This window comes from Cervus canadensis, chromosome 21 (genome assembly GCF_019320065.1).
Source record: "Cervus canadensis isolate Bull #8, Minnesota chromosome 21, ASM1932006v1, whole genome shotgun sequence".
Classification (NCBI taxonomy): Eukaryota; Metazoa; Chordata; class Mammalia; order Artiodactyla; family Cervidae; genus Cervus; species Cervus canadensis.
The window spans coordinates 31,316,564-31,328,313 of NC_057406.1; the positions used below are offsets into that span (position 1 = coordinate 31,316,564).

General features: G+C 40.2%; 1 long non-coding RNA gene and 1 pseudogene across 1 annotated transcript; both read right to left on the reverse strand.

Moving 5' to 3' along the window:
• Nucleotides 1-490: 490 nt before the first annotated feature.
• On the reverse strand, nt 491-1,963 carry LOC122423147 (annotated as a pseudogene).
• A 522-nt stretch (nt 1,964-2,485) lies between these two features.
• LOC122423701 lies at nt 2,486-8,901 on the reverse strand. The gene is made up of 3 exons (XR_006264203.1): nt 8,784-8,901; nt 8,346-8,348; nt 2,486-2,518 (listed from the first exon to the last, which is right to left on the reverse strand). It is a non-coding gene; the product is annotated as an uncharacterized LOC122423701 (long non-coding RNA).
• Between the last annotated feature and the right edge of the window lie 2,849 nt (nt 8,902-11,750).

Here is an 11,750-nt window from a genome sequence, read left to right on the forward strand (position 1 = left end):
TCTTTATTGAGGTGCTTGGGTTTTCTCTAGTGTGGCACGTAGGCTGAGCAGTTGTGGCATGTGGGCAGAGTGGTTGTGGGGCACGGGTTGAGTTGTCCCAAGGCATGTGAGATCTTAGGTCCCTGACCAGGGATTGAATCCACGTCCCCTGATTGGAAGCAGATTCTTAACCACTGGACCACAGGGAAGCCCCTACTACTATTTTTTAAAGCACAAATGCCCATACAACTTCGGCCTATAAGAGTTCTATATAGAATATATTAAGATACTAGTGACCTTGATATAAACTATGTGTACACACAGTCGCTCAGTTATGTCCAGCTCTTTGCAGACCAGTGGACTCTAGCCTGTTAGGCACCTTTGTTCATGGGATTTCCCAGGCAAGAATACCAGAATGGGTTGCCAGTTTCCTCCTCCAGGGGATCTTCCCCACCCAGGGATCAAACCCAAGTTTCTTGCATCTCCCGCACTGGCAGGCAATTCTTTGCCACTAGTGCCACTTGAGAAGCCCTGGGTCCCATACAGGCAAATTAAGATTGTTTTCTTCAGGCTGTTTCAATAGGACTGGATTTGGTCATTTCCATTTGGAAAATACTCCCCCCCCAAAAAAAATTATGTATAAGAGTTGATGCTACTGCATTTGGATAAAACTGGCAAGTTCTTCCTACTATCATAGCCCAGGAAGTAGCACCAAGGAAACCTAATATATTGGAATAGATGTTGCAGCATTTGGCCCACAGTTTGATATCTCTTAGGGTTAACCTTAAGTAGTCAAGGTTTAGTGTGTGCACACTCAGTTGTGTCCGACTCTTTTTGACCCCATGGACTGAAGCTGCCAGGTTCCTCTGTCCATGGGATTCTCCCGGCAAGAATACTAGAGTGGGTTGCCATTTTCTAATCCAGGGGGTCTTCCTGACCCAGGGATCAAACCCAAGTCTCCCATATAGCAGGCAGATTCTTTACCACTGCACTGCCTCTGAGGCAATGCTTAGTACTAGTTGTAAAATTTCATCAGTTATGCTGCAACCAATAAGACTTCTTATGCATCTTTTATCTAAAATTTTAAGCAGACTGTCATCTTTTAAATCCAAGTCTTCTGGAATACTTTGCTGTGTTCACCTTGCAAACAAAAGATCAATCTCTATTCCACGAAAGTGCAACTCGATAACCAACGCCTCTTCAACAGCTCTTATATCTTCTAGGTGCGTTCTAAGTCGCTTCAGTCATGCCTGACTCTTCGCGACCCCATGGACTGCAGCCCACTAGGCTCCTCTGTCCATGGGATCCTCCAGGCAAAGATACTGAAGCGGGTTGCCATTTCCTCTTGCAGGCGATCTTCCCCCACCCAGGGATCGAACCTGCATCTCTTATGTCTCCTGCATTGGTAGGCGGGTTCTTTATCACTAGGGTCACCTAGGAAGCCCCTTACATCATTTATTTCTTCCTGTAATTTCAATTTATCATAGAACGAGGTGAAGAACACACTTGCATTAACATGTCTTGGGGCAACACACAACACAACAATTATTATTAGCACCTTCCGTAGGTACTCTTCATCTATGAGATACAAAAGTAAAAACTTTTACCGGGTAAGTTAATTTTCCCAAAATGAAATTCTTGCACTGTAATTCCTCTTCCCAAACCCCAGAGGGCTTTAGAGTCTCAACTAGTTTCTCTATAAGTAGGCACTCAGTTTCCTCGGGGTCTGCTGAACTGACGGGAGAGGTGATGCCACAGTGTTTTTGGAGGTGGCCGCGTCTGTCTGGATCCCAGAGCAGTAAGGGCTGAGCCGCTGCTCTGGGCGTGGCCACTGAGAGGAAACAGGAAGGGGCGAGTCTCAGCCCCGGGGCCATGCCCCCCCCCCCCCCCCCCCCCCCCCCCCCCCGCCCCGCCCCGCCCCGTTCCCCCACCGCTTCCACTCTGGTCGCTTTCAGCGCAGTTCTGCTTTCTTCTTTGTCCTCATGTGGTGCCCAAACACCGGCACAGCAACTTTCTAGAACTCTGCTTGGACTCTTGTTGAACTCCAGAATCAGTTAGTCTTCCACCTTACTATTAGAGCAAAGTGTGGTAAGAGAGTTCTTGCCAAAACAACAGTGATAAATACCGTTTCTCCCGAGCTTGTTACATACCAGACCCTTAATATATATACACTGTGCTGCACCCAATATGCCAGCAAATTTGGAAAACTCAGCAGTGGCCACAGGACTGGAAAAGGTCAGTTTTCATTCCAATCCCAAAGAAGGGCAATGCCAAAGAATGTTCAAACTACCACACAATTGCATTCATCTCACATGCTAGCAAAGTAAAACTCAAAATTCTCCAAACTAGGCTTCAACAGTACATGAACTGTGAAATTCCAGATGTTCAAACTGGATTTAGAAAAGGCAGAGGAACCAGAGATCAAATTGGCAACATCCATTGGATCATAGAAAAAGCAAGAGAATTACAGAATAACATCTACTTCTGCTTTATTTATTAGTCAAAAGCCAAAGCCTTTGACTGTGTAGATCACAACAAACTATGGAAAATTCTTCAAGAGAATTTTGAGAAATCTGCATGCAGGTTGAGAAACAACAGTTAGAACCACACATGGAACAACAGACTGGTTCCAAATCGAGAAAGGAGTACGTCAAGGTACTGTCACCCTGCTTATTTAACTTGTATGCAGAGCACATCATGCAAAATGCTGGGCTGGATGGAGCACAAGCTGGAATCAAGATTGCCAGGAGAAATATTGATAACCTCAGATACCACCCTTATGGCAGAAACTGAAGAGGAACTGAAGAGCCTCTTGATGAAAGTGGAAGAAGAGAGGGAAAAAGCTTGCTTAAAACTCAATATTAAAAAAACGAAGATCATGGCATCTGGTCCCGTCACTTCATGGCAAATAGATGGGGAAACAATGGAAACAGTGACAGACTTTATTTTCCTGGGCTCCAAAATCACTGCAGATGGTGACTGCAGCCATGAAATTAAAAGATGCTTGCTCCTTGGAAGAAAAGCTATGACCAACCTAAGAGCATATTAAAAAGCAGAGACATTACTTTGCCAACAAAGGTCCATCTAGTCATAGCTATGGTTTTTCCAGTAGTGATGTATGGATGTGAGAGTTGGACTATAAAGAAAGCTGAGTACTGAAGAATTGATGCTTTTGAACTGTGGTGTTGGAGAAGACTCGTGAGAGTTCCTTGGACTGCAAGGAGATCAAACCAGTCAACCCTAAAGGAAATCAGTCCTGAATATTCACTGGAAGGACTGATGCTGAAGCTGAAACTCCAATACTTTGGCCACCTGATACGAAGAACTGACTCATTGGAAAAGACCGTGATGCTGGGAAGGATTGAAGACAGGAAGAGAAGGGGATGACAGAGGATGAGATAGTTGGATGGCATCACTGACTCGATGGACATGAGTTTGAGCAAGCTCCGGGAGTTGATGATGGACAGGGAAGCATGGTGTGCTGCAGTCCATGGGGTTGCAAAGAGCTGGACACGACTGAGTGAATGAACTGACTGACTAAGATACACTATTTATGACCCTCCTAAGAACTTTCTGTGTTCAGTATTATGTTCTCAGTTGCAGAGACCAGGGAACTGATGGTTTGAGAAGCTAAGTTTCTCTTGGTGGCTAACTCATAAGTTGTGGAATAAGAGATTCTGACCTAGGGTGTGCAGCCCATTCACTCCCCCTCCCCCCTTTTAAAAAAAACTTTTCTAGTATGAAAGTCACTGGCTTCCCAGGTGGCTCTGTGGTAAAGAATCCACACCCAGTGTAGGAGATGGAATAGAGGCAGGCTCAATCCCTGACTTGGGAAGTTCCCCTGGACCCACTTCAGTGGGTCCACTGAAATGGTGACCCACTTCAGTATTCTTGCCTGTAAAATTCCATGAATGGAGGAGCCTGGTGGGCTGCAGTCCATGGGGTCACAAACAGTCTGACTTAACTGAAGTGACTTAGAAGGCACACACATAGTTGATTTACAGTGTCTGTTAGTTTCAGATGTACACTAAAGTGATTCAGTTATATATGTAAATATATGTTTATGTATTTTTTCAGGTTCTTTTATGGATTATTACAGAGTATTGAGTATAGTTCCTTGTGCTATACAGTAGGTCCTTGTTATCTATTTTATATATAGTAGTTTATGGTAGTTTTATATATATATAGTATTTTATGTATAGTGTATGCTAATCCCAAATTCCTAACTTATCTCTCCTTCTTTCCCCTTTGGTAACCATGCATTTGTTTTCTATGTCTGTGAGACTTATTTGCATCTAAAGGTATGACAGTCATAGTGTAAATGATAAGAATAAAAATGAAACTAAATGGGCACTCCAGAATTACTACTGTTTGCAATCTGTAATACCATTCTATAGCAGGGACAGCAGTATTTCTGTTTCTGTTTTTAGAAAGGACCCTGATTTTAAATAATGTACTGCTAATGTTGATATTTTAGCTTGTTTTAAACCTTTGATTTCTTTCTGGTGAGTTACAAGAATGTTAAATTTCTCCACATCTAGAAAACAGAGAGTATTTGTTTTTGAACTGAAAGTCATGTTCCTTTTCATTTTTAAAGTAGATTTCAGGGCATATTCACAGGTATTTACTAATTCGATCCCCACGATGATACTGTGATGAAAAGAAGTGGCCATCAGTATTTTATTTTGCAAACAGTGACATAATGGTGCAATCAAAGATACACAGTGACTCCCTCAAGGTCACACAGCTGATCCAAAACAGGGTTGAGATTGAGTTTTTCTTTTTAATATTTACTTATGTATTTGCTTATTTTTGGCTGAGTCAGGTCTCAGTTGTGGTACTCGGGATCTTACGTTGTGCCTCCTGGGCTTAGTTGCCCTGCGGCTTGTGGGATCTGAGTTACCTGACCAGGGATCAAACCCATGACCCCAGCATTGGAATTCTTAACCACTGGACCACCAGGGAAGCCCAGAGATCCAATCATAATATTTTCCTAGAAACGTTCCCTGTAACGTCTTACCATCCACATATCTTTTTCCTTAAATTTCTTAAGTTTTCTTAAATTTAATAGAAAGCAATATGGACACATGAAGACTGTTTTTCTTCACTGCATTTAAATTTAAATTCTTAAATTTCTTAAATACTGAAAGAAAGCGCTTTATGTAGCTATTTATCAGGACTTAAAGATTGGAAGCCGAGGGTATGTACAAGTTATTTCTGAAACTCTCCTTGTAAAAAATGATTCTTAATATAGATAATAGTTGCATCACATGGTTGCCGTAGCTAAAAGTTATGAGGTTTTCTTATGTTTAAATGTTTGAATAATTAAATGAACAGCAGTGTGTACGATGTAAATTTCTTAAATTTAATTAAAGGATACCCCTATAGAAAGCACTATTGTGAAATGTACATGGAGTGATTAAAGCGTTTAGTACATATAATTTTCCCTAGTGTTTAAAAGGTCACTAGAAAGAAAAAAGTGACAAATATGCTGTTTTAAGCTTTTTTTTTTTGCCACTTTAAAAATGTCACAGTGAGTGAAAGGAAAAAGCTGCCCGATAGCAGATGAATGGGTATTGACAGCTGCACCAGTGTTAAATGCTGCATGGCAGAAAAATCTAGGGAAGAAAAACAAACTGTAGTCACGTTTCCATATTGCTTTTTATTAAATTTCAGTAAAGGGACTTTAACTTTGATTGATATCTGAATTTGATAATGAAAGCAATTTGTGAGACAAATCCATGCACATGCAGAAAAGATAGGTGTATAATATAAGACATTTTAATCATGCACTAAATGTAAAATTATCCTGACAACACATGTGATATTTTATGGTGTCCATATGGTATTGCATATGCAGCTTATAATATACAACTGGTATCTGGATAACATATGATATAGATGTAAAGCACACCCTACAAGCTTAGAATTCTGTGGTTACACACACACACACACACACACACACACACGCACACACACAGACACAATATTCATGCTTTTCTGTGCTGAATATACATTATACATTTAACCCCTGTGCCTGTGTATTCATATTGTGAAGGGCTCAGGTTACTTTCTGGGGGCGTGTTAGATTTCTTTTGGCTTGAACAACCCTTTTCCCCAGAAGCCTGGAAAATTCATCATGTTGGATAGCCAGGTGTTCTCCATTTGCAAATATTATTACCATGTAGGATTAGAAGAAGGTTTAATTATGAGAGAAGATAAATAAACAGTGCTGCAGGCAGAAAGGCCCACTAGGCCCTTTTGTTGGGGGGTGTCCTCTAGGACAGCAGTCCCCAACCTTTTGGCACCAGGGACTGTTTTCATGGAAGACAGTTTTTCCATGGACGGCTGGTGGGGGGCGGGGGATTGGTTTAGGGATGATTCAAGAGCATTACATTTATTGTGTACTTTATTTCTATTGTTATTACATCAGTTCCACCTGAGATCACTGGGCATTAGATCCTGGAGGTTGGGGGTACCTGCTGTAGGACTCAAGGTCTGTGAACAGTGTTGATGCAACGGGGGAGGGATTTCTAAGCTGGAGACGGCAGGGTCTCTGCCAGCAGACTCTGATGCCCAGTTGGAGGAGGACCCCCAGAGCCAGTGTCTTTCGATCTTGATTGGTCTTTACCATGGATCTTCCTTCAGAGCAGACTTGACTGATGTTTACCCGAACGACCATCATTTCCAGGAGAAGCTTGTTGCCACATTCAATCTTAACCACTACAGGCAAATCCCTTGTGCACTTGTCTTCCCCCTTCCCTCCGCAGACTGGAGCAGAGACCCATCCTTGAATCCCTGCTCCCTGGTACCTTAGTAGGCATAGGTGCATCAGTGATCAGTCGTGTCCAGCTCTTTGTAACCCCATGGACTATAGCCTGCCAGGCTTCTCTGTCCATGAGATTTTCCAGGCAAGAATACTGGAACAGGTGGCCATTTCCTTCTTCATGGATCTTCCCGACCCGGGGATCACACCCATGTCTCTTGTGTCTCTTGCACTGGCTGGTGAGTTTTTTACTAGCTGAGCCACCAGGGAAGGTCCACCTGGTGCCAGGCATCTAATAGGCTCTCAGTAAATGTTGAATGAATGAATGACTGCACCTATATCTTATTGCAAAGTGGAAGGCCTTCCTGGAGTTCTTTAGTACTGGGGTCATTTGTTGTACTTCTGCTGTCTGCATTCACAAATAGATCAAGGCTGTCTGAAATTTCCCTGAATTTTCTCACTTTCAGGACCTTCCTTCTGAAGTAATCCTTTCAGACTCTACTGTCAGAGTTTGCTGTGAGCCCACAATTATATCAAAGATGCCCTTTCTGTCTATCCTTGGGGCTTCTTATTATGTAGATTAGGAAAAGGAACTTGAGAAAGAATTAGCAGACATCACCTTGGGTTATATAGTTACAATCCACAAAGAAATTGTGAATAGTATTAATGAAAAAATACATGGACTTTGGAGTTTAATTTTTTTTAACTTTATGAACATCTTTAGGGAGTATAACTGAGTACCAAAAAAATTACATTAACTAAATTACTTTGTTGTATAATTAGAGTATTCTACCAGCATACATAAATTTTAGAAGTGAATGCTGTCAGTTTTCATTTTTAAAAATATATCATGTGACGGATGAATAATAATCACACCTGGAAACAGTTTTATAAATAAGAAAATTGAGTTGCGTGAAATTATATTCAAAGGTGGTAATGAGTGTCAGTATTGCTCAAAAAGAGAAAAGATGATTTTTTAGACCCTCAAAATGTGCTTATGTGTTAACTAGATGTATTTGTGTTGCACAGCCAACTATGCTGTAGTTTATATTCCTAGAAATGGCATTAGTGCTTTCTGAACTATGGTCATTTATATTATTTTCCACAATAACAATGCCTCTAATCCTTATTACCAAGGAAATTCTGCTCTAGTGTTTATAGGTAACTTGAGCTATATAAACATACAAAACAAGCATATGAAAACTAGAACTCTGTTCACTTGTTAATGAGTTCGAGATTAAAACATGAGTGATATCAAACCCTGGTAGTTCATTTTTTTCTCATTGAATCAACTGAGTTTTCAAATAAAGTCAAGCAAATAAATACCATATTATTTAGTTTCCTTTTTCTTTTTTTTCTTTTTCAACCATATCTTTTTTTTTCCATTTATTTTTATTAGTTGGAGGCTAATTATTTTACAATATTGTAGTGGTTTTTCCATACATTGACATGAATCAGCCATGGATTTACATGTGTTCCCCATAAGACTGACAATTAAAAATCCACTAGTCTGTGGATTCTCATCCTAAGTTATCCTGCAGACTGGTGGGACACTACAGTTGCCTCATCTTCTGGACCACTTTATTCCATGTTAGTTTACCTGCTTTAGAGATGATCTTCCCTAGGTGTTCTCAGTTAAAAAGTACTGATCAGATTTCTCATTTTGCTAAAGTAATGTCATTGCTTGCTGTTTTCTGACCTCCGTTTCTGTACCAGTATAGCTAATGTTGATCTCCAAGGGGAGTAGACAGTGAGGCTGATGATTTTCTCTTTTTCCATCAGGAGTTAAAGCTCATGGCTTTGCTCTTCACATTTCATCTTCTCTCTCTTTTGTTGAGAAGGTATGTAGAGAAGTCGGTGGTTGTAAATAAATGTCTGTCCATGCCACATTCAATTGATCCTGCCAATGGAATGATCAAAAACACACTAAAGAAGAATTACGATAGGTTCGTTTTTTGTTGTTGAGTGTGTGGTGGGAGAAGAGGTTTCTGTGGGCTCATCAAGGCTTCTGTGTTATTGAGTTGGGCAAGGCAGAAACTGGAGAATTCTCAAAGAAATAGGACTATCAGACCACCTGACCTGCCTCCTGAGAAATCTGTATGTAGGTCAAGAAGCTACAGTTAGAACCAGATACGGAACAATAGACTGGTTCCAAATTGGGAAAGGAGTATGTCAAGGCTGTATATTGTCACCTTGCTTATTTAACTTATAGGCAGAGTTCATCATGAGAAATGCTGGACTGGATGAAGCACAAGTTGGAATCAAGATTGCCAGGAGAAATATCAATAACCTCAGATATGCAGATGACACCACCCTTTTGGCAGAAAGTGAAGAAGAACTAAAGAGTCTCTTGATGAAAGTGAAAAGAAGAGTGAAAAAGTTGGCTTAAAACTCAACATTCAGAAAACAAAGATCATGGCATCTAGTCCCATCACTTCATGGCAAATAGACGGGGAAACATTGGAAACAGTGACAGACTTTACTTTTGGGGGGCTCCAAAATCACTGCAGATGGTGACTGTAGCCATGAAATTAAAAGACACTTGTTCCTTGGAAGAAAAGCTCTGACAAACCTAAAGGCATATTAAAAAGCAGAGACATTACTTTGCCAACAAAGGTCCGTCTAGTCAAAGCTATGACTTTTCCAGTAGTGATGTATGGATGTGAGAGTTGGACTATATTAAAAAAGCTCAGCCATTAAAAAGAATTCATTTGAATCAGTCCTAATGAGATGGATGAAACTGGAGCCCCTTATACAGAGTGAAGTAAGCCAGAAAGATAAAGAACATTACAGCATACTAACACATATATATGGAATTTAGAAAGATGGTAACGATAACCCTATATGCAAAACAGAAAAAGAGACACAGAAATACAGAACAGACTTTTGAACTCTGTGGGAGAAGGTGAGGGTGGGATATTTCAAAAGAACAGCATGTATACTATCTATGGTGAAACAGATCACCAGCCCAGGTGGGATGCATGAGACAAGTGCTCGGGCCTGGTGCACTGGGAAGACCCAGAGGAATCGGGTGGAGAGGGAGGTGGGAGGGGGGATCGGGATGGGGAATACGTGTAAATCTATGGCTGATTCATATCAATGTATGACAAAAATAAATAAATAAAAAATAAAAAAGCTTAGTGCTGAAAAATTGATGCTTTTGAATGTGGTGGTGGAGAAGACTCTTGAGAGTCCCTTGGACAGCAAGGAGATCCAATCAGTCCATCCTAGAGGAAATCAGTCCTGAATATTCATTGGAAGGACGGATGCTGAAGCTGAAACTCCAATACTTTGGCCACCTGATGCGAAGAACTGACTCATTTGAAAAGACCCTGATGCTGGGAAAGATTGAAGGCGGGAGGAGAAGGGGATGACAGAGGATGAGATAGTTGGATGGCGTCACTGATTCAATGGATATGAGTTTGAGCAAGCTCCAGGAGTCAGTGATGGACAGGGAAGCCTGGTGTGCTGTGGTTCATGGGGTCGCAAAGAATTGGACATGACTGAGTGACTGAACTGAACTGAAACATCCGTGGGTTGGGTGAAGCACAGTAGAAGTCAGGGGTGTTTATTCTCACAGAATGTATCACTTAATCTGAGGGAATTTGGGAAGGGTCAGCTGTAATTCTGTAAGTTAAAATTTGGCTGGGATACTGGGATCGATACCTCTCTCTTTGATAAAATTACCAAGGGACTGTTAATGATCCCAGGAAGTCTTACCATGAGCCAGACTTATAGAGCATTTATAACTTACTGAAGTTCTGATTGCATAAAAGCCATAAGTGAACCATTCCTTATTTAATTGGCTTTGCTTGCCAATCATAATGGCCATTTGGATTGGCAGTACAGTGAGTAGATTCTCTCTTTAATAGGCTTGAATATATCAGATTGACCTTTTTCATACTGTTGTTTTTAAGCATATGGACACAGTAGCATCAGAGTGAATTTCACTTGTTTAGGTGGATTTTCTAGGTGGTCTAAATTACTTCTGTGAATAAGTTGAGCACATTTGAAAGTCACAGGAACACTTAAGTAATCAGAAAACTCTATGGTTTATGGAGACCATAACTTAATCTCAGGGAAGAGCTGCTGTTGTGAGAATAATTTAGGTGCTAAGAAAAATCAGTACATCAGATAATAAATTACTAAGGAGTACCCTAGAGGTTTGAAGAGTTAATGTTGTTTCCAAAGCTGTGTAAATTATTCCCAGAGAGTAGCTTAGCATGCCTGGAAGAGAGTTCAGTGAGCCACCATAATCTCTTATAGTACCTGTATTCACCTTTGAAATCTATTTTGGACTCGTTTCATTTCTGATTTCAAATTTATAAAACATGAGCTTCTTGGTAGAATTTTGAAATCCCTTTTCATTCTCTGTATATTCTCAGAATTTATAAAATAGCTTTCAGAATTCACTATAACAAAGTCCTTGCTCTAAATTTTATTTCTATTCTTATTATTTTCCAAGAATGGCCACTAGATTTTAGCCATGTCAACTAACTCTGAAATTTATGCTCTGAAATGTCTCAGTTTAAAAGCAGTTTTATGAATATATTTGAAAGTACACAAGATATATGATTTATATGTATACCTACATGATATACAAGTTTGGTGTTTTTCCAATTTGTATTTTTTTTTTTTTTTGCCAAACTGTGTGACATGTAGGATCTTAGTCCTCTGCATTGTCAGAGCTCGGAGTCTTAACCAGTGGACCACAAGGGAAGTCCCTCCAATCTGTATTTTAATACTACACTTACTTCGTATATATACTTGTATATACGGTACTGTTTTATACTGCATACGTATATAGTAGATGTAGTACACGTCAAAACTCATAGTAATGAGTTTTTGGGAGAAAGGGAGGAGAACTGAACTGGGAAGAGGAATAGAGAGAACATAAACTGTATTTATAAGGATCTGCTTCTCTCAAAAGTGACTTGAAGCAAGTAGACAAAATATGAGTATTTGTTTAAACTATGTATTAGATACACAAGTGTTTATTATATTA